At 38.1% G+C, this 20,950-nt stretch overlaps 1 protein-coding gene across 4 annotated transcripts in view; it reads left to right on the top strand.

The window, feature by feature from the left end:
• The window catches only part of LOC124160815 (2-oxoglutarate dehydrogenase, mitochondrial), a 123,536-nt gene that overhangs the window by 5,434 nt on the left and 97,152 nt on the right, over positions 1 to 20,950 (top strand). The window lies entirely within an intron of this gene.

The raw sequence follows: 20,950 nt of genomic DNA, 5'->3' as shown, positions 1-20,950 counted from the left end.
GATTTTCGTGGAATAGGTGTAATTTCTCTTTTTAGTTTTTGGCTATTAAGAAATGTATTTCAAAACGGGAAAAAAGTCACGTGATATGAGCTGTTGGAGCTCTTCTGAGGTTACACTTCTTTTAGTTTGTCTATGATCGAGTTCACGACTCGCTTTATTCCGTTGCCCGTAAAAATGTTCTCGATCCTTTAGCATAGAATATAACGCTGGAAGTTGTGTAGAGTTTTATAATCCATTTTTATTTTTTTATCATATTAATTCATAAAATTTCGACGATTAAATTTAAGGGGGTAAGTTATTTAATCCCATACCATTTCCTCTTGTGCATATTGCCAATTCCGTCAAAATCGCGATAATTCGTTTAAAACTCTAGATATCGCCCTGATATTTTCTGGGCTATTTAGTCGACTTTAATCTATTTTTTTTTGTATTTCAAATGTATATAAAATTAAGCATGGGGAAAATCAACTGAGTAAAATTTAAGATACAGGCAAATTTCAGCAAGAATCTACTATATACACGCTGAATATTTCAACCTGATATCGTTAGTTTTGAACGGATAATAGGTCACGAACAAGACACTTCGAGCAGGAGTGATGCGTACTCTTAGCTCTACATTAGCGTCCACTCAGCAGTGTGTCAGCGATGCTTTGCTGACACGGCTGTTTTACTTGTATGCCCGTTAAGCCTCTTCTTATGAATCTGACGAGATAGAAATCTGAAGTATCATTTCTAGGATGGGTCAAGGTGGCTTGGGGTTTGTGGAGTACGCCATCGATCGCCTTCTCCAGCGGTGTGCGGATTTCAGAATGAAGGCCAGTGTCGAAGTCCGAAGCCTTTCAGTTTTTCTTACGTCGCATGCTTTATCCTCTCTTTTAAACGTCGGTTTAGTGACTGAGGAGCGGGTGAAGGGTATGGGAAAGGTTTATTTCATCCCAGGCCGTATTGTATCTTTTACTTCCTTTTTCCATACACATTTTCAAGAACGTTCTGGGTATTTAAATTTCCATGAAATTGTTTAAGACTCATAATGGAAATGCTCTTATTTTAAGGATTGGTTACTGTGCAAGGGGAAGTTATCGAAGTTGCCTCTTTCACAGTAAGTTCGGATATATATATATCGGTAGAGGTTTTCGAAAGTTATTCTATGGTTCCAGAAATAGTCCCGTGAGCTTTTCGCGAGAAGTCTCTCTTTGACTTTACATATTTCCAGATGAAAAAATTACCTATGTCGAAATTACCTATTGATTCCGATGTTTGGATTATATGTACGGGAAAATTGCTGTAGAAGAGATTTGTCTGTGAACTTGGGGTTAGATTATATATCGGGCTGGTCATTTTTATGGAAATCCCGCAACCTAATTTATAGTAATCTGCATTTCACCGAACATTTTCCTTCGCGGGAATACCTGTTGAAATTCGATTATATAATGGATTTTTTCTACCGAATACCATGGATTTTTTAGCGAAATTGTTGGTAATTTACTAATTAATACTAATTACTTAAAAAGGCTGTCCACATAGCTCCGGAAATCGAATCGCTATTTTTACATCGTACCGAGGAGTTGGCTATGTTCAGCCGACGATCACCTCTTTTCTAAATTTTCTATATCCCCAGCATGTTTTGAATTCGCGTAATAGTTGCCCTATAGAGCAAGCACTCTTTCGCGTCCGGTGCGAGATCGTCGGCACCCGCCCTGTGGGAGTTTTCGGGAACTTTCCACCAGGTTCTTTCCAGTGTTGCGCCGTTTCGTGTTTGTTGCTTTTGTCGATGGCCATGGCCGAGGCTAGCAACCGAATTCTCACGTTCCATCTACCCTAGGGTACTAGTACATCTATCATTCGCACCGGTATTTCCCTGGAAGTGATCGGAGGTACATTTTATAATCGATTGAATATAGAAACGCCCCTATCCGGTATTCGTTTCCCGTGCACCTGCAAAATATTTCTTTCCCTCTGAATGCCTAGCATTATTATGGTTGCAAGAGATTAAATGGGGTCCATTTAATAATGATAGCATATTATCTACTTGAATATTGGTTTTCTGCAGTCGTTTTTGCCTAAATCATACCATCAATTCCGCCTTGATTCCTCTTCATATGGATACGTCTTGTTGAATATAGAGGGGGACTAGTCTTTGTTTAAACAGTGTACCCCATTCCTCCATATTAGTCCCCCCCCCCCCCCACTCCCCGAGTATAATCAATTCTTTTTCATAAGAAATCCTTTTAGCTCATTACTTGGATAGCCCGTCGAAATAACGTAAACTCGTTTGCCGCTGGAAATGGCATTATATTTCGTCAGATATGAGGATTGCTTTACGGTATTGATATCAAAGGGTAGCCGATGTCCGTTTGTCCGTAGCCGTAGCCAATTTGTGGGGGATAATGTGTTATGTTGTTGTTTGAATATTCTTTTCGCATTCGTCGGAATTCTGTGGTCGATTTCCTCGCAGCCTCTCCCTCTTTAAATACTTACGGTTCATCGTTTAAAGGGATTCATAAATTTTTGGCTCGATGCCGAATTCTTTAAGTTTGAACACTTTATCTCCTCGTTGCCCTGGGCACACAACTGGACTTTTTATATCGGTCCTTGCGTCGAGTTTTCACCATTAATAAACTAAATGTTGTATCCATCTTGTACATATTTTTCTTTCGCGATCTTGAACATTTTTGCTCTGAGCATTGTCTTGAAATCTATGTCCGACGAAACATGAGTTTTTAAGAATCTTGATGTCCCAACTCATTATTGCATAGCAGTAAAGAGCTCTCACTACGTAAACTCTACGCCAAACTACAGAAAAGAGAGTTTGGTAGTTAAATGATAATATTTGTATCTACCAAAGCTATCCTGATAACAGTTCACTTTATTTCAGAGACTAGTTTTTTTTAAGTGAAACGAGAGAATACGGTCGTTTTCCAGCGAGAGTCCCTTGATTACAGTGGTACCAGTCGTAGGTGGCACTACCTGACGTCTTATGAATGCTGGCCGTCTTAAGAGATAGCCGTCGGATATCATCTCGTAGCAAATCTTGCACGAGAAAGCTCTTTGAAAGTATCACATGAATATATTTTACACGCGTGTGTGCTGTTTAGTTATTGAAGAGCGTACACTTTGCGCGAGGCCAAGTTTCAGGCACAAGGATTCAGGGTATCAATGGTAATCCATCTTGCAAGAAGCCATTTGAGTAGCCTTTGAGGTGTGTGGTAAGAAAAATATTATCCAGTCCCGATAAGCTGTCTGAATTCGTGTAAATTCTTTTGTGTAACTCTTTTGCAGGAATGTATTAGGAAAAATGCACTTTATGTATTAATTCCATTTTTTTCCGGGCTTTGCCTCATCTATTTCCAATAACTCGTACATGTTCTTGTCTCTTTTTTCTGGATCACCGTGGATCAAAAGCTTTTCATTGCGGTGCTTAAAGCCTTGTTCACATCTTGAGTTAAGTCATAACTATGGAGTTGAAAACCAAACAAAGCGTGTGTTGGTTCACTGTGTCTTTAAACAGGGTTCCCACTCTACCTAAATAATGAAATTCACGGATTTTTCCAGGTTTTCACGGTTTTCATTCCAAGTTTTCACGGTTTTTTTCAGGTTTTCACGGTCTCCTTGTCGTCAAATTCATGGTCCGTTTTATAAGTCAACAATAGGACAATCACCGGCCTAAATTAACTAAAAATTAACGTACGCGACATACGCCGTGAATGTAAACGCTGCAATGAAAAGTGATATCTGTTATGACGTCAACGTTTGGAAAATTCAGGGCCAACTAAAGGCCCAACCCAACCGCGCTCTTACCCGGACGCCAAATACCATGGCCTCCTCTAAATATGCGAATGCCCTTAGGACCTTCTTCCGTCTGAACACCGGAAGTCCTTTTTTTAATTCCTCGCGGAGAGATTGTTTTTTGCGCACGTTGTTATTACCGCACAGTAACCAAATTTCCCTTACCCAATCTTTCTGAGATCGCGGAAAATATTTATTACAATTGTTCATAGAATGTAATAAATCAAAAAATCAATTTCATATAATTACAGTGGAACCTTTATCTATCGTTTTTCAGGGATATGGGCGAAAAAAACGATGAATGCGGGAAAACGATCGATGCGGGAATGTTTGGATAGGTTTCCTATGTTCCAGGAAACGCAGGATTTTGGCGCGTAATTATGACATTTGTCAAAGGATTCAAAGAAAATTTTAGCCAATTACAGGAGTACTAGTACTTTATCGAGACACTTAGGTCATGTAGTTGATTCGAATAATATCTCTTTCAAGTATCCTATATGAACACGCCGCCTCACTAAAATATAATTTTCGTAAATGGTTCATTCTGGGTCCATTAGAAATGCACGTTATTTCATTCGTCCTTTTTCGAATACAAGTCCATCCCAATCTATCACTGAAATTGAAAAGCTGAGACAAAATAATAGACTTCCGCCATTACAATGTAAAATATCGGTCAATGTGTCGTCATATAGTACGGACCAACTACTACACTTCGAATATTCGTGTGTAGAGAAATGCGTAGACTAAGAGTCTGCGCGTGCCTGACCATGAAACATGATTAAAATATCGAATTTGATCAGGAAATCGTGGTATTATTATCAATATTGAGATATTTTTAAGGTTTCATGGCGAAATTCACGGCTTTTTCCAGGTTTTTTTACGGTAGACGAAATTCAGGGCTTATTCACAGTTTTTTTTACGGTAGACGAAATTCGCGGCTTATTCACGATTTTAAGGTTTTCATGGCTGAGTGGGAACCCTGTTAAAGGCTGTTGCTCGACTTAGGATCGTCATTAGTTGAGAATAGCTCAAAATTACCTCGAAATTCGCCAAAATTAAAGAAGATAGGTTTGCCTATAGAGGGGCATAAAAGCTGACGTAAGACCTTTAAAATCGATTCCATTATTATGCGCGGTTTCTGCAGTAATTGGAGAAATGTGTCATGAATTGGTGTGGTTCATAATAAGTCACGTTGCGTTAAGTTGTGAATGGGGACTTACACAGTGATAGGCTCTGTGCTTATTCTCTGCTCCATCTGGACTTGTAATGTTAGATGTTGTAAATGAGACGTACATTTCAGATCCTTCGAAACGTTACTACCATAGCGCAGCAGAAATTCTGCGTTGCCTTCACGAACGAATCTTCGAGAAACATCTTCTATCAGATCATACTTTCTTTTATTCATTTATTTTGGGCATAAATGTGATCCACGTTAGCGACTTGGTAATTACAGGTTCGGCAAAGGAGGCATTTACCCAAGAATATACTGGCCCGTGTTTGTATTTTCAGTATTTGATTATGCCTTGAAAAAGCGACCAGCATCGGTCGGGAAACGTTGGGGCCACCCAAAGCATTGACGCGGCGACATAGCCCAAAAGTTTTTAATCATAAAGTATTAACCGTATACTGGCGGTGAATATTTTTACATTTTTTAAAGATATGTGCTCGGTATTTCCTCTCGTTAGGAATATTTTAGTTTTTTTTAGTTCCCCATTTTTATGTAGAATATCTACTGCGAAAGGTCTACGCCGTTAAATTTTGCTAATGCGACAAATCGTGCTTAAAAAGTTTCTCATTACCTTCACGGGATATGTGTTCAGTGCTTCCTTTAGGTTTTCTTCTAATACATTCTTTCCTTTTTTCTGCCGCAATTTCTGCGAGCGGTATTTAACCTTAAATATTGCGCATCAGGTTAGGAAAATTAGCATAATTTCCCTCATTCTGAACCGTCAGTGAGTAGAACTAGGGAATGGAAGTTTGACTACTCAAAGCTTACAGCACAATTCGAAGTCAGCAAACGCATGCTTATTTGTACGACGTCATATTGGAGGTCCGCAGTGGTACGTGCTCTTATGGTTCTTGAAATAATAAACGTATAACTGCGTAAATAAATCAACTGTAGGATTTTTCTGTGAGTTATCGGAAAAAAGTACACTACGCAGTTCTGGTGCCCATATTTTCGAAGAGATGCCAAAAGATCGTTTCCGTGGTTCGCCTAGATTTCATATTATCGCGTTGTTGGTACTAGTATTGAAATTAAACTATTATTTATTGAACGCTTTCTCTCTACTATTCATTACTGATAAATCCATCTAAAATTTTATCTGCAATGATTGCGTCAGTTGAACATTTAAAAAATATTCAAAATAAAAAATATTTAAAATATTTCCTCATAATTTTGTATTCAAGAACGGTATTTCTCGTACTATTGCACCTCTATAATCTATGTTCGCCTAAGTCACCGACATTAGTTGTTGCATTACCCTCAGTTAGTAAAAAGTGTCTGTATAAATATTTGATCAGAAATAAGTGACTTAAAAAGTAAAATTTTCTTTTTACATTTTTTGAAAGCATGCTTTTTTATCGGTAATTAAAATTAAACGTATAGTGATTGATGACATTGTGTGTAATATTTTATCTGTGTTGTATTAAGAATAATTTTTTAGTGGATTCTGTCGAAAGTCGCGTTGCAATCAGCCCAGTACCTAGTGTGTGTAATAAAGTCATGTTCAAGTTGCGTAATCAGCTCAGATATTCTAATCGTCACCGAATGCGCGCTAGAAATTTGTGATGCCTTTGAATGTCTAGGTTGAGATCTGGGAATGGGAACGCTACCCAAAATCGTGTCTTCATGACCTCTCTCACTTCTCGCAGCCAATTTCTCGGCTCCTTAGCCAACATGGCCTCAGCTTGTTCCCCCACAGCCTTCTTCGGCTTCAGGGCGATAGAGAAAGGTGACCGTGCTGTTTCGTGCATTTGGCAACATTGGGATTTATCTTGTGACGTCAATCTTCTAGATACCAGGATAGGAATGGATAGTGCTGGGCCAAGGAAAACTCATTTTCGGGGCATTCCAAGATAAGTTTTGGGTAGCTACATTTTTTTAGTCCTTCGTCGATGAAGATGATCAGGCAATTCATCCCTAGCATCGTTTTCGATCGGAAGGAAGTCCTGGTGTTTATGCTCGACGTTTTATTAGAGAAATTGTCCATTTAGAGATACATGATTCCTTTTAATGAAATGGTGTGGTCCTTGCGGCCGTATAGGGCTGGCTGTTTTTTATCCTTCATGTCTGGTTCTAATTATTTCTCATCTCCTCATTCCCCTAAAAATTGGTTTTAGTTTCACTACGGCTTATTGTTAATCAAACACACTAAGATATATCTACCGGCCTCGGTGCGGCGGGGTAAAGTCCTCGCCTGCCAAACCGAAGGTCGCGGGTTCGAGTCCCGCCTGGGTAGGTTGCCCCTATCCAGGGCATGGTTGTGTGTGATAGTTGTTGTTTCATGTTATACCCTCCGATGTAAAAGGCCTTGTGAGCTGTTTTCGGGGCGATGGAAATTAAAAAAAAAAAAATATCTTTATGAACCCTGCTACATCGTTGAGAGTTTTTCCAGAGCTCCGTATTTCAAAGTGCATGCATGTTGATTGGTAACACGTGGAATCCTGTTTCTTAAAAGACTTAGGAAGACTTAAAATTACCACCTTGCGATGCTGCCGTAAGGCGATGAAGTAAAATTGAGTTGCCTCATTATCCGCAGATTTCTGATAGACTGCGCCTTCGCGGAAAGATTATCCAAAATTATTACTATAGGATTCCTAAATCGTAGCATATCGATTATTTTAATGATGGCGCTTAAAAATTTTTGGTGGAATTACATGCCTTCCCGTAACTGAATGCCTCGAGTTCTTCGTAGGGTTCTTTCATATGAGAAATGGTGAAAATTCTTAAAATTCCAGTGCCCTCTCGACGTTAGGAATGTTTTATTGGAATTTGGGAACTGCAGTGAAGCGATCATTTTTTCCTTTCGGGCGTGCCCTCCTTGGTAAAACGATGGCGTGGATATTAATGATTTGCAGTTTTGATTTAGTAATGGGAACACCAATGAATACATTTTACCGAAAAAACTCACTTTAAACCCTTGTTAGGCTAGGTCCTGAACTGTCAGGTGGAAGTTAGAAGACATTTTTCGTGTTCCATATTTTTTTAGGTATTTCAGATATCGTTCAATATTATATTTTCTGCTTTAAATTGGAGTCGAGTATTTAATGCTACGAGAAAATAAGTTTAGTGATTATCAGTCTAAGGGAATATTTTTTATCTTCCCGTGAACGATTGTACTTCTGGTCTTGCTTAATAGTGCGATTGCTAAATTTAATGAAGTTGTACATTTTTTATCTTAGTGAAAAATATGAGGAGTTTAGCGAATTATCACTTGTAATATTAATTTTCATTTCGACTACATTTTAATGGACTTAAGTTGTTAGCATATCTTTGCATATTTGAAGTGCGTGCTGTTGCTTTTAGTTATTTTAATACCGGCCATAATTTAAAAACGATGTTCGTATGCAGTTAATTATTTAAATACTAATTTTTTCTTGTCTTTTTCGGAGTCATTTTAGGATAAAGTAAATTGTTCTTAGCCATAATTCACCATTTATGGAAGGATAAAATATGATCGTATTGGAGCTGGCGACTTAGAGATCAATTCATCTCAAACGTCGTCTTCATATACGCCTACAAGCTCCTCAGTTTGTGTGTGGTGAGGGGGAAATTGCCATGATTTGAACCTTTGGATAATACACATCTTGAGTAGAAAAATAAAATTATTTATGCCTCCGGGGTGTTTTGATTTACATACCTTATTTATCTTCGTACTTTATTTTTGTGAAAAGAAAACTTATTTGTATACTTATCCGCTCGCCAAATATGTCTTTTATAGTTTAATCCATCAGACCAGGAAATAATATAATAATCGTATTCAATTTATGTCTTGAAAAGGGCGAGATTGAGACTTGACTCCATCCTCTTCCATCTCCTATTCATGGAATAAATATTAAATATTCTCATAGGAATCTAGTGTCTATTTAAAATTTAGATTTAAATGAAAATATACATGATAAAATAGAAACTAATATAATTACTAAAAAGATCATCTTAAAGACAGTGTGGATAAACATACCGATATTAGGCGCATTGTCTTAGAGTTAACCCGCAAACGAATGGAGTGAACCACGCCCACTTTATTGGGCAGCGTGCCTGCCTCACCGTGTGATGCCAAGAGGTCATAAGTTTGCGTCTCTTCCGGTGGACTCAATGGATCGCACCGCGGAAGTGATCGTTTCGCGGCCCGTTGAGTGGCCATGGAAACTTATCAAAAATGTTTCGTCTCGTCTTAGACTCGTGGCTCCTCTGGTCGCCTGCCAAGTGCCAACATCTGATCTCTGGCGAAAGTTCAAAAATAGCCTTTACCTCTGCAAGTTGAGCTCAATATCAATACTTATCTGCCTCGCCGTTGCAATGCATACCGACTCAGGATAATCTGAAACAATACTATCACATTTAGTTTAATGAAAGGTGGTGATAATATTCAATACAAAACCAATTCTCTCAATTTCCTTTCCTGTCGTCGAATAATGTTTTGCTACTTTGTTTCTGTGTTTATTAGGTTTAATAATTTAAATTTTTTCCATTATTTATATTCCATTTCATGAAATATATATTGTATTCTGCGTACTCAGGAAAAGGCCCTAATACCAAGGTTGTGGCTTCCTTGTGTAGGCTTTCGCGGTGTGGCGAAGATTCAGGGTGGAGGTTTTCGGGGTTAGCACCGCGTAGATTGGTCTCTGCAGACAACAGTTTCGCCGGCATTGCAGCAGGCTTCTTCAGGTCAATGGCTTGTTTATAGTGGTCACTTGAGATATGTATTTGGCGGCTTGTGCTCGAAAAACCCGGGAAACCGTTTCAATGAGGATTTTTCTAGTTTGCCGTGTACAGTATCAAGCATTAAAAGGATTGCGTCGGATTTTTTTTCCGTGGATGCTAATTTATTCATGCCCATTACACCTTTAACGAGTAGTTAGAAATAATGAAAGAACAAAACAGTTTTCTTTGTTTTGTATTTTGTTGTAAATATGTTAGTCGCAAAAGTTATCTCAGTAAGAGGTCTTAATTATCATGTGACTTACTGAATTAAAATTGAATGTACGTTTTTTCCGTTGATGCTAGTTTATTCATACCCATTACAGTAAGGAGGTCATAAGTTTGCGTCTCTTAGCATTCAGTCATAAGCATTCAGGGAGGTTAAATTAGTTAATTTGAAATTTAGGAAAATATTAAGGGTCAGTAGTGATTTACGCTGGAAATTTTCAGGATGATAGTGTCAATTTACAGACATAACATGCCACGATAAAAGGCAAAATACGTCCAATGGAGTGGGAGAGTGCGTCCCCGAAACAGTGACCTTCGCATTGTACTGAATCCCGTTAATCTACATTTTTTCTCTAGGTTTTGTCCGTGACCTTTCACTTAATGCCTGGGAACTCAAGAGTGCAACATTTTTTGTGTCATAAATTTCCTTTCTTTATCTCCATCTTTCATTGAAATAAAATTTTCTGCGGGTTTTTGTGTCTTCCGGTCATGAAATTTTTAACCAGAAACCACGACCGCTAGATACGAAAATATTATTGACCTCGCCTCACTCGTGTAGCCTGTTATTTGTTTGACCTCTCCGTTATTTTCTCTTTAGGTCGTGAAAATTTTACGAATTTGGGTTGTACACGAAGATGTTAATTGCGTTGGTTTTGGTTGGGGTTACACTCTGTAGTATTTTTCCGATTCGAGCAATCGAATACAAATTAACGTGCCTTTTTATCGAAGTTTTCGAGTTATAGTTCTAATGTCGTTTTCTCATAATTGATTTGAAATCAAAAGTTGGCGTCTCCCTCTTCTTCTCTAAAGATAAAATAAATGATGCATCATGTTGTAATTGTTTACTTATGTAACTTTGAGATACAATGAAGGAAGTCTCATCGCGGTCTTTATCCATTTTCCTGAGTCAGAGTGACTGATGTTTTATGGTAATAGAAATTCATGCTCGGTAACTTGAGCAATTAGAAATAGGCAGGGATATTGATATAACAACCGACTTCATATTCGGATCGGTATTATTAGGATCATTTATGCAAAAAGGAATTAGAAGCCTAAACCGGTGTGCTTTGAATTGATGAGTTCACGAGAAACATCGAGGTGATAAACCTAGAAATAGAGCATTTTAAAATCATCTTGATTATTGGTAAGATGATACAGGATACCTGTATAACTTGATGTTATTAAATTATTTTCAATTTAAGAGAAATTAATGTCTTCTGTATACCAACATTTGAATTGAAGTCTTCTTAAGACGGCTGGCCTCCGTTCCTCGCAGTCCTCGGTGACATTGCAGATAATGATAACTCTTTACATTCCTGAAGAACGGAAAAAAATATTTAAATTCCTGAAAGCACCTAATCCCTCATAAACCTTGTGGTATTGGCTATTTAAAATTTGCCTCGTAATCCATCGGAAAAAATTAACCTGCATCGAATTTAATACGTCCTTGGGAGTACATAATTTTGGCTCTAGTGCCTCGGAATTCCAAAGAATGCAATCTTAATTTTTCGAAATTTTGACGTTTAGCTCTTTAAAATTCTAATTAGGCTCCGTTGTGTCTAGTTATTATTTAATACGCCTCAGTACGGGTAATAAAACTGCGGAGCGGTGGATTCCTCGGGCAAAACCATACAATAGTCCTTTAACGATCCTTTAAAGTATAATGAATAGCCAAATATACTTTTATCGTATCTCAACTAAGTTTTTCTCAAGAAGTGTACGATGGGATTGTAATTTATCATGTATAGGTGCCTGGTGCGATTCGCGGTCCTGATGAAGCTAAACTCGTTAAAATAATGTGAACCCTAGGGTTGCAGTGATGATTATTCGAATTTTAGCGAAGCAGTTGCGATTTAGTTTGCCAGCATTGTACGAGAAGAAAACAGTGGCGGATCAAACTTATTTATCAATTTCGTAGTAACTTGGGCCTAATGTTTTCGTGGCTGGACCAACCACTTCCCTCATCTCATGTAGAAATAGAAAACTGATTATAATACATATAAATACACGGTTTTCCAACGCAACCTTGCGCTAGAGTTTAATGTTTGTTAATTTTTCAAAGGAGTTTTTCCAGGGCCCTGTTTCGATGAGAAGTATTACATTCACAGTTCTTGCAAGTGCTGATCGGTCTCCGGCGACGCATCGACTTTGAGGTGGGATGTCACCTGATGAGAAACCTAAAAGGTCTACTCAATCGTTGTATGCCTTCGTGACAGTATTTATCATCTCTCGAAAATGCAATCGTAACATTATTATTCCACGTTTTCTTTATCATTTTTTTCCTAATTTCTATTTATGTTTTGGCCGCTATGTTACTCTACGTGGAATCTTGTTTTTCAAGGTACCACGTTCTCCTTTCCTGATAATTATGTACGTATATGTGATTCTAAATCTAGCGATCAAAATATTGGCATAGTAGCTGAATCTAGAATACTTGGATGTATCCTGCCCCTGGTTCATCATACTCGTCTCCTGTTGTGAAGTAGCCGATGATATGTAATATATAGCCTTCACGTTGTGAAGCATTTGATGGTCGCTGATGCGAGAAGTTGACGGTAGGCACTGGCGATGAGTTTCTGCGTGGCGCCGTTGATGATGTCGAGTAGTTCCTTCGAGACAAAAGAAGCGCTATCTCTTTTCAGCAGCGATCATTAGCGCTCTTGAAGGAGAAGGCGTGTTGTCTTTGCGCAATATTTGCAGCGCAGCCGTAAAGGAGTTCACGCCAGGCGAAGATATCACGTCCGTAAAATTCTGCGTCGATTCGATTGCAGAGTTTTAAAAATGGATAGGTGCAGAATTTATCATGCAGCGTTTACAATGCTTCTGATTATTTTTTCGTTTTCACCTGCAGGGAGTGTGTTCATTTCCTGATGCATGTAGGTGATGGTAATTGGTTTTTGTATATTCCAAAGACTTACATTCACTTTGAAAATGGCATTTTATGAGGGAATGTCTTTTAGGCCATATTGCAGCGCTGTATCCCTATGAAAATACTTGACTTTCCCTCAATAATCTAAATTAAAGAGAAATAATGCCCGTTTTGGATTGCTAGTTGGTTCTAAATCGGAAATATCTATTACCGCGGCACATACCGCCGCATAATCTTTAAGACGGCAATATTTCTACTGCTAATTCGGGGTATCTCCCTGTATCCCAGCGCTCTGACCTTTATCTGCGATCGCACGTATACTCTCCGTTCTAAATATCTCAAGAAACCAGCCATGACTTTCTTAAAATAAACCATTGTCTCAAACCTGAGCATTCTTGTAAATGATCCCTCTTGTCACTTACAAAAGTAAAAAGAACTGGAAATTTTTCCACGAAATGATATGGCGAGGTCATGGGTTGTGAACTCGGGAGATCTGGTTCTATAAAAAAAAAAAAGTCTGGCGGGTTGGAAGAAATAACTTGTGCCGGTCATGGGTCCCATGCTGGGCGAATGAAGGTCGAGTTAGTTTTTTTTTGTTTGCTGAATTTCTGCTCTAATCGCTTTCTCATTCTCTAGTCCTGAGTACTACCGTGCAAATTTCCCCTAAGGAATTAGGTATTGGATGTTAATGCATCGACCGCAAAATAGCATAGGAAATGAGTTTAATTTTGCGAAAATTGAGTACTCTGGTGAATTTAGGTCTTGTTTGGTTACGTTGTATCTCATGTAAATTGTTGTTTAAAATAAGATTGACTACAATCATAGGCGGGTCTAGGGGGGGGGGGGGGGCACGTGCCCTCCCCCCAAACCCTTAAAAAATATGCATGTTTTTAATACGGTCCCGTTATCATTGCGTTCGTTTTGTATTACGGGGTATCCTTGTGCCCCCAGAACAAAATCCTTGATACGGCCTTGCTTGTGCCTCCCCCCCGGAAAGGAATCCTGGATCCGCCGCTGTCTACAATGTTGATCTCTCTTGTTTAAAGAAATAGATTCTCTCAGAAATAAGGCATTTCACCTTATGCTATTATCAGGTTTTCACCTTGAAAAAAGTATTTATCTGTATAAAATGCTAGGTTTTTTTTCAATCGTATATTACGTTTCCGAGAAATACCCTTTGGTGCGTATCCATGGTTCGTTTACCATCAATTTCTAGATACCTGTAGATTACTCACTGCCTATGGGAAACTTAAAAGAACTATTGGTTGGATATTAATTTTCCGTTGATAACTTTTATCGCGCTTATGAATACTTACTGAATGCTCAATTCTAACTTACAGGTATAATCCCGAACGCTCTTGCCATATTCCACATTTATGCAGCTCGACCGTGTTCAAAATAATATTTTGTAGTAATTGCAGGTCAGCAAATGTGTTTCCATCTATTGGTATTCTGGATTGGGTTTTTCCTCATTCGATGTGGGCTGAAAATTTTGTTCTAAATTCCCTGTGGTTGGAGCATGCTCAATTCATCAATAGCGGTGGTAATTACTTGTTAGCAAGTATAGTTCCATCTAGTGGCAATCTGTGTCAATTTTTCCCATCCGCAGCGAATTTTTTGACAACTCCATTGTGACGTAGGCATTTAGCACTTAGCGTAGCATGCTCGATTCTTTCGATACATAACTTAATCACTTCCGCAAACAGCGATGCGGCCAGCCAACCGCGGTATCCTCCTCGGGGTGGGGGCCTTCTTAAAGCTCGTTCTTGGCCGAGCACGACCTCGCCTATGTGCACGGGCTCAATATACGCCACAGAATTTGGCATAGAGCTACTACGGTTGGCTCCAGACTCGTTAAAAATAAACAAAGGTGTAGGCTACTGTGCCCGAGAAAGTATTACTCGTCATTAGACACTTGGCCGGGACGGCATTTAATCGTAGGCGTCGGAGCGGTAGAAATTCCCTGGATATGCGGTGTGAATTCGTGTGGAGTAACACTCGTTTGAAGGAATAGCTAATAAAGTCACGCATTGCTCAGGTTTCTTCTTTTCCCCCTTAAAATTTTGCGAATATTTCTTGTGTTTATTTTATAGCATGTAACTTTTAATTTTTATATCGTAATTCATATTTGAAGATCAAATTCCGTACCTTTTTGGTAATTCATGGTGTAAGTTTTCGGTAGTTCTAGGTTTTCCACCCATGTTATTTCAATGTTACTTATCTTTAGTATTAAAACATTTATCTGGTAGTATAAAAACAGAAGCAACTTTATTGTGGTTGTTTACGAATTCGCTGTTTCATCCATTTCTCCCTTCAGTTATTTTTTTATTTTGCCACCTTTCCTCATTTTCGCCCCTCACCTAGTTTATAAGTGTATTCTTTATTGCCATAATAGCGCAAACTCGTGAGTGTTGACGTAACGCGACCTATCCCATTTTTTTGTTATCTCGCGTACAGTCCTTCAGCTGGACGGTACTCTTTGCTTGGCGTCGATATCTCATTGTCCGCAGTCTGGTTAGTCACGTTATCTCCTGGGCTTGGTCATGGGTCTATTGTGATGCCGCTGCACTTGACTTGCATTACGAGTGCTGATAGGGGATGTAGTTCAGATGCACATTTAACTTTATCTCATGAATTCCTCGGAGATTGCTACCCACCTTCGTCATTAAATTACCTTTTGATACCAGGACCTGAAGATAGTCTCGTTTTAATTATGCAAGCTTACTTTAATCACCAAAATCGTGTAATAATGCATATGTTAGCGATTTTCTGGTGGGGATTTATTTGATCACGTCTTTAACGAAGGTTGGATTGAATCATATAATGAGTCTATGGTCACTTCTTATTTCGAACTTTTAGCGGTGATTATTTTTTTTGTGGATTAAAAAGTGCCGTTAATGCATTTTTGGGTAAATATTATTATGGCTACATTTATTAATACTCACAATAATTTTTGCCTTTTTAATATAATCAGTGAAGTGTTGTAAAATAAATCTCGGACGTATTCTCATTATTTTTGAATTTCAACCTTGCTGATGATGTGGTTGCAAATTTTATTATGTATCAGCTCTCGTAAGGTACCATCCCACCAAATAGTCTTATTGCGAAATTTGTTGAAATAAAAAAGTTATTGTAGATTGTATGGGAATTATTGTGGTGCAGCGCGTTAACTAATCGATCCCACGACATAAAAGTTAGTTCCGCCTTTCGGCCAATGTCTGTGTTAGTTGTATAAGTTAAGCCATAAACTAGGATTTGTGGTAATAGGTCACCTGTACAGCACATAGGCCCATACAATGGTGGACAGTTGCTGTGTCATTAAGAAAGATTATGTCTCAAACCTATTTTTTCGTAATATGTACTCGTCCATTGCATGTACTCAGATGTTCTTTCATGATTACGGCATTGACTCCAGCTCATAAATATTCCCGTATATGAGATGATTCCGTTGGAGGTTCGAATACTATTCACAATAGCATTTATAGCTGTTCACAAATGAAAAAACGACTTCGTTTTCTTCCACTAATTTATTTTGACGGTACGACATGTTTCGACCTTGAGCGGTCATTTACGAGTACAAAATTTTGTCAAAAGTCGGGTAAATTTATACCAGGAAGGGACTTGAGAAGGTTGGAGGGGGAAGTGGGTGTTAGGACCCTCCCCTTCACCCTCCAACCTTCTCAAGTCCCTTCCTGGTATAAATTTACCCGACTTTTGATAACATTTTGTACTCGTAAATGACCGCTCAAGGTCGAAACATGTCGTACCGTCAAAATTAATTAGTGGAAGAAAACGAAGTCGTTTTTTCATTTGTGAACTACAACTTCCACAAAGTTGAGCCTGACACCATTGAACGTATTTATAGCTGTTATTGTTGTGTATGTGGAGAGTCACTCCTGTTGTTCCTGTGCATCCGCGGATGCGGATGAAGTGTATGAAATTCATATGGAGTCCAAGCCTTTCCTCCCTCTTGTCATTTCTGACTATCCGTGTCACCTCTCAATCAAAAAATCACCTCTCAAACCCGGCGCTCTCGGCTTTCCCTTTGCACATCGGCCATTGGTTTCGTCAGGCTCAAATATCGCATGGGTGTACAACTAATGGAATGCTATATGTGATATTTTGTCGATGAATGATTGACGACTTTCTGTAAATTTTCGTAACCCTCCTATTTAACCTGTGGAGGAAACAAATAAAATGACTCGTTAATTACACCAGTAGTTCTTAAAAAAGGGAAAATAAGGTTTTTATTTTATTTTCAAAGGTGAAGTGACTTCAAAGGTATGACCACGGATTTTATGTTTCTATTCAGTGGCAATTCTAAGATTTCTAATTGAAATATTAGTCGATTCACATCCATTTGTGGTAATCAAGTAAACTGTGTCTTTGTTAGTTAATAGTATTATCGCTATGGTGTGGGTTTGTTATCGACTACGATAGGTAGAATGATTTTGAGAAGTGAAAACGGTTTACAGGGTTATGATTGTTTATAGTTTTAGTTTACATAGCGTGATATAGAGTATTAAGAAGTGTTTTGTTGAGTAGCCAGAAAAGTTTTTTCTCATTGTCTTTCACCATGGAAATCCTTTCGTGTGAGTGTTGTTCCACGAAAAATTAATGGCTTTTCTTTATTTACCGTAAAATTTATACAATTTTAGAAACTCATCTTATGCCCTTTTACTCATACACCCTATTGTGACATAGTTACTGTATTACCTAGTTTTCCTAGGAAATAATCCATGCATATTGTTTACGAGCTGAAATAATTTTACGTAACAAAATTATAGTTGCGTGCGTGTCTCTGTCTCACTAATCAGCAGAGGATTATCTATTATATTGAATAAAAGGATTAAGACATATCGGAGACGCGCTTGACGTGTTTTCCATCGTAACTGATTCAGCTCCTCGGAGATTTTCGACAAATGGCGTGTTTTCTGAAGTTATGCGGGCTCTCAGCTAAGAAAAATCAGAATTTGAATTCATTCTTTTATGCATTTACCATTGTAAACCAAACCAGGAGCCTCGTTTAAGGTCAAAATTACATTATTATTTTTTTTCGTGCATCGGATATATTACCGACCCATTTTGTGATGTCCTTCCCGGATAATAAGCTTTTCATTTGGCGCTTTTTAATTTCTTTTTCGTATGCCTTAATCTCTGTAGCAGTTTGTACTTTGTTTTCTCCCTATGGCAAGCCGATTAAAGCTCTATACTGCCCTCCCATGCGTTGATTTTTTTTAATCCCTCGATGTTCTGCGAGTTCCTCTCCTTAGTCTGCTATTTGATGTATTGAAACTTTTTAGCAACTATTGGGGAGGTGAAATGCGCTTAGGCTTCACCTTAGTACGTATAGAAGCTGCGCCTCGTTGGTAAGGTAGATTATTAGTAATACCTCCAAATTTACTTGCCATTTGAAGTTATATAAACTAATCACCGTTTCAGTACCCTTATCGGAATACGCTGTAGTAAGTGAAGATGAATTTTAGTGTCAAGCTATTGCTAAATGCTGATGACTATTTTCAAGTAATTACAGTGGGTTTTGGCGAGTCCTATCTAATATGACGAGTCTCTTTTTGGATCAGTGCCCACGTTAAAAGTGTCTTTTGAAAATCACACTCCGGTGTTAAAAGGACCTTGTGGTGTTGACTCTACCGCCGTGATTTTTTTTTCGTTGTGGCGTAATATTTGTATACTAGGCCACCATCAGTTCCTCATCATTAATCCTAGAATTTCTCCTTCCATGATCTGAACTGCTCATATAAGTATAAACAATCTCGCGCTTGGTATTTGAAATGAAATATTCGTCAGGAGAGTTATGTTGACGTTTGAATGTTGTTTGCAAAAGGGAAAAAGAAGGTCCTAACGGTCAGTTGTAAGTTATCATTTCTATTTTATCTAGGATGATTCCTTTTCATTCCACTCAATTTCATTATTCAGTAATTGTTGTAATAATAAAGTCATTTTTTCACATTCACGGCTATGTTTCTTAGCTTTGAAACTGTGGTTATAATCATCACTGAAAGGACCGAATGATTCTCAATGTTACAGCTATATTTCAAATTTTTTAAAACGGGGATCTCGCTGTCATCGCTCTTATGCCCGAAAATGTTTGTTTCTCCAGTATTAGTATGCATGTGTCATGCATTCAGATATTCCAGAGTAATAACCCAAGGAAATGAAATTTGAACGGATAATTCATTTGGCATCCCTCATATATACTTAATATTGACATTCCTTGAGGCTTATAATCTCTATCTTTACAGTGACATTTGGTCGATAGATGTACCACATTAATGCTCCCCATTATTTTGCATATGACCAAAGTTTTGTCACATTCTCCTCCAAGCTTTAATTTCACCTATGTTACCTCGATATGGATATCGAATGTACGCTATTCCTATTCGTCCTATATTTTTTTCCTCTTAGGCAATCCCATGTCGTTTTCTCTTGGATGGAAGTGATGTTTTACTTCTTTGATATTGATTTTAAAATTTTCCTCAAAATTGATTTGCATAATTTATCGCGTAATTTTATTTTTATGATTATAGGAATTTATCACTCTGCAGGGCATCTACCTTCTCACCTTATAAGTGAAGTCTTCCATGCTTTCATCTCCAAAAACATGAACTATTAATAACTTAGCACAATTTTCAAATTCCACTTTTAAAAATTTACACACACTGTGTGTTTCGACGTTGTGACATCAAGTGTAGCCTTAGCTCTCTTTCCTGTCCACTTTAGGGTTTACTTAGCGATCTGGTCGTGTTTTTTTCTACAAATTTCGTTTTCTCGTTATGTGTCATCCATTTATATTGTGTTTTTGCATAATAGTTCGAGATTACAGATGTTTACTGAGTATGTTATCGGATGACCTTCGATAGCACTTTCATAAATATTTACTTACCCTCTTTCATGGGTTCTCAAGTTCTAGATCAATTTAACGCTACATTCGTCTGCACTTAGCTGTCAATGTTTTCCTTAAAGGTCAGGTTAAAGTTGGCAAGTGAGATATTACGCATGGGTAGTCGAACGTATTTGTAATTCCATCCGTCCATCCCAGGAGAGCAAGAACCTCATAAGTAGACGACCTTGTCTTTGCTGTCATTAATGTGAGATTTTATGTGTGAGAGTCTGTCTCCTAGTGTATTTTGGCTTATTGCCTATTTTCGATGCGAACCAGTTAAGGGTAGGAGAAGGTTGCCCCCTACTTGGAGAAAATTTCCGCTCTCGCCAAACACCGTAGTTGCTTTCGACCCTTTGAAAATATATTTCTGTAATTCTAACTCCTGGCGCCTTCTAGCTTGTAAGTTCCTATCTCCACCTCTCTGGCGACCCATTGACTAAATCAGTTTAATTGTACACTATAAGATGAACGATCATATCGTTTGTCGTGCTGTTGAGTCTCATGAATGATATCTAGTTCGACTATTTTTTTGCGTCTGGCATTAGAGGACTTGAGTTTGTGAGGACAATCTCATTGATGCCAGTACTTTTCATGGGTGTAATTCATAGATATAATTGGATTGATGTAAGACTAAGTAGTGATATTGCAAGTTACTTATACAAACAGAACTGAAGACTAAAATTGGTATTTTAAAGTTGTTTGATACCGGTAGGTTGCTAAATAAATTTTGTGGCAAATTACCGAGTGATTGCATTTTCGTACTAACCATCGTGACATTGGAAGTGGTCACTCTTCGGGTAAATCCAATCCGGTCGTTTAAATACGTAAGGTGTATTTATGTATAGCGTAAGGCATTCACTTGATCCGTGTATCGGGAATGTAGCTCGACACTGTTAAGGAAAGAGTAAGGTATCCTTCCGATTCTCAAATTGGCTGCATAAGAGAAAGAAGAGAGCTAAGAAAAGCAATAAAGCGTTGCGATGATGATGAAGGATGAACGGCAACCCACGGGTAGAAATGTCTTTTTGTCTTAATTTCTCAAAAACTTTCCTTTATCTCAAACCTCTTCATGCATAAGAACTTGGAAAATTTCTCAAGACATTTCCAGCCTTTCTTGACCTAATTCACTGGGAAAGGAAAGTGCAATGTCATTCCGTAAATATTTAAATTTTGATAGTGAAACCCATTTAAGGTATAATAATAATTTGACTGGTAAGGAAGTGACTCCCACGGTCAATAA

Source organism: Ischnura elegans, chromosome 6, assembly GCF_921293095.1.
Source record: "Ischnura elegans chromosome 6, ioIscEleg1.1, whole genome shotgun sequence".
NCBI lineage: Eukaryota > Metazoa > Arthropoda > Insecta > Odonata > Coenagrionidae > Ischnura > Ischnura elegans.
This window is presented reverse-complemented; position numbering and strand designations above follow the sequence as displayed.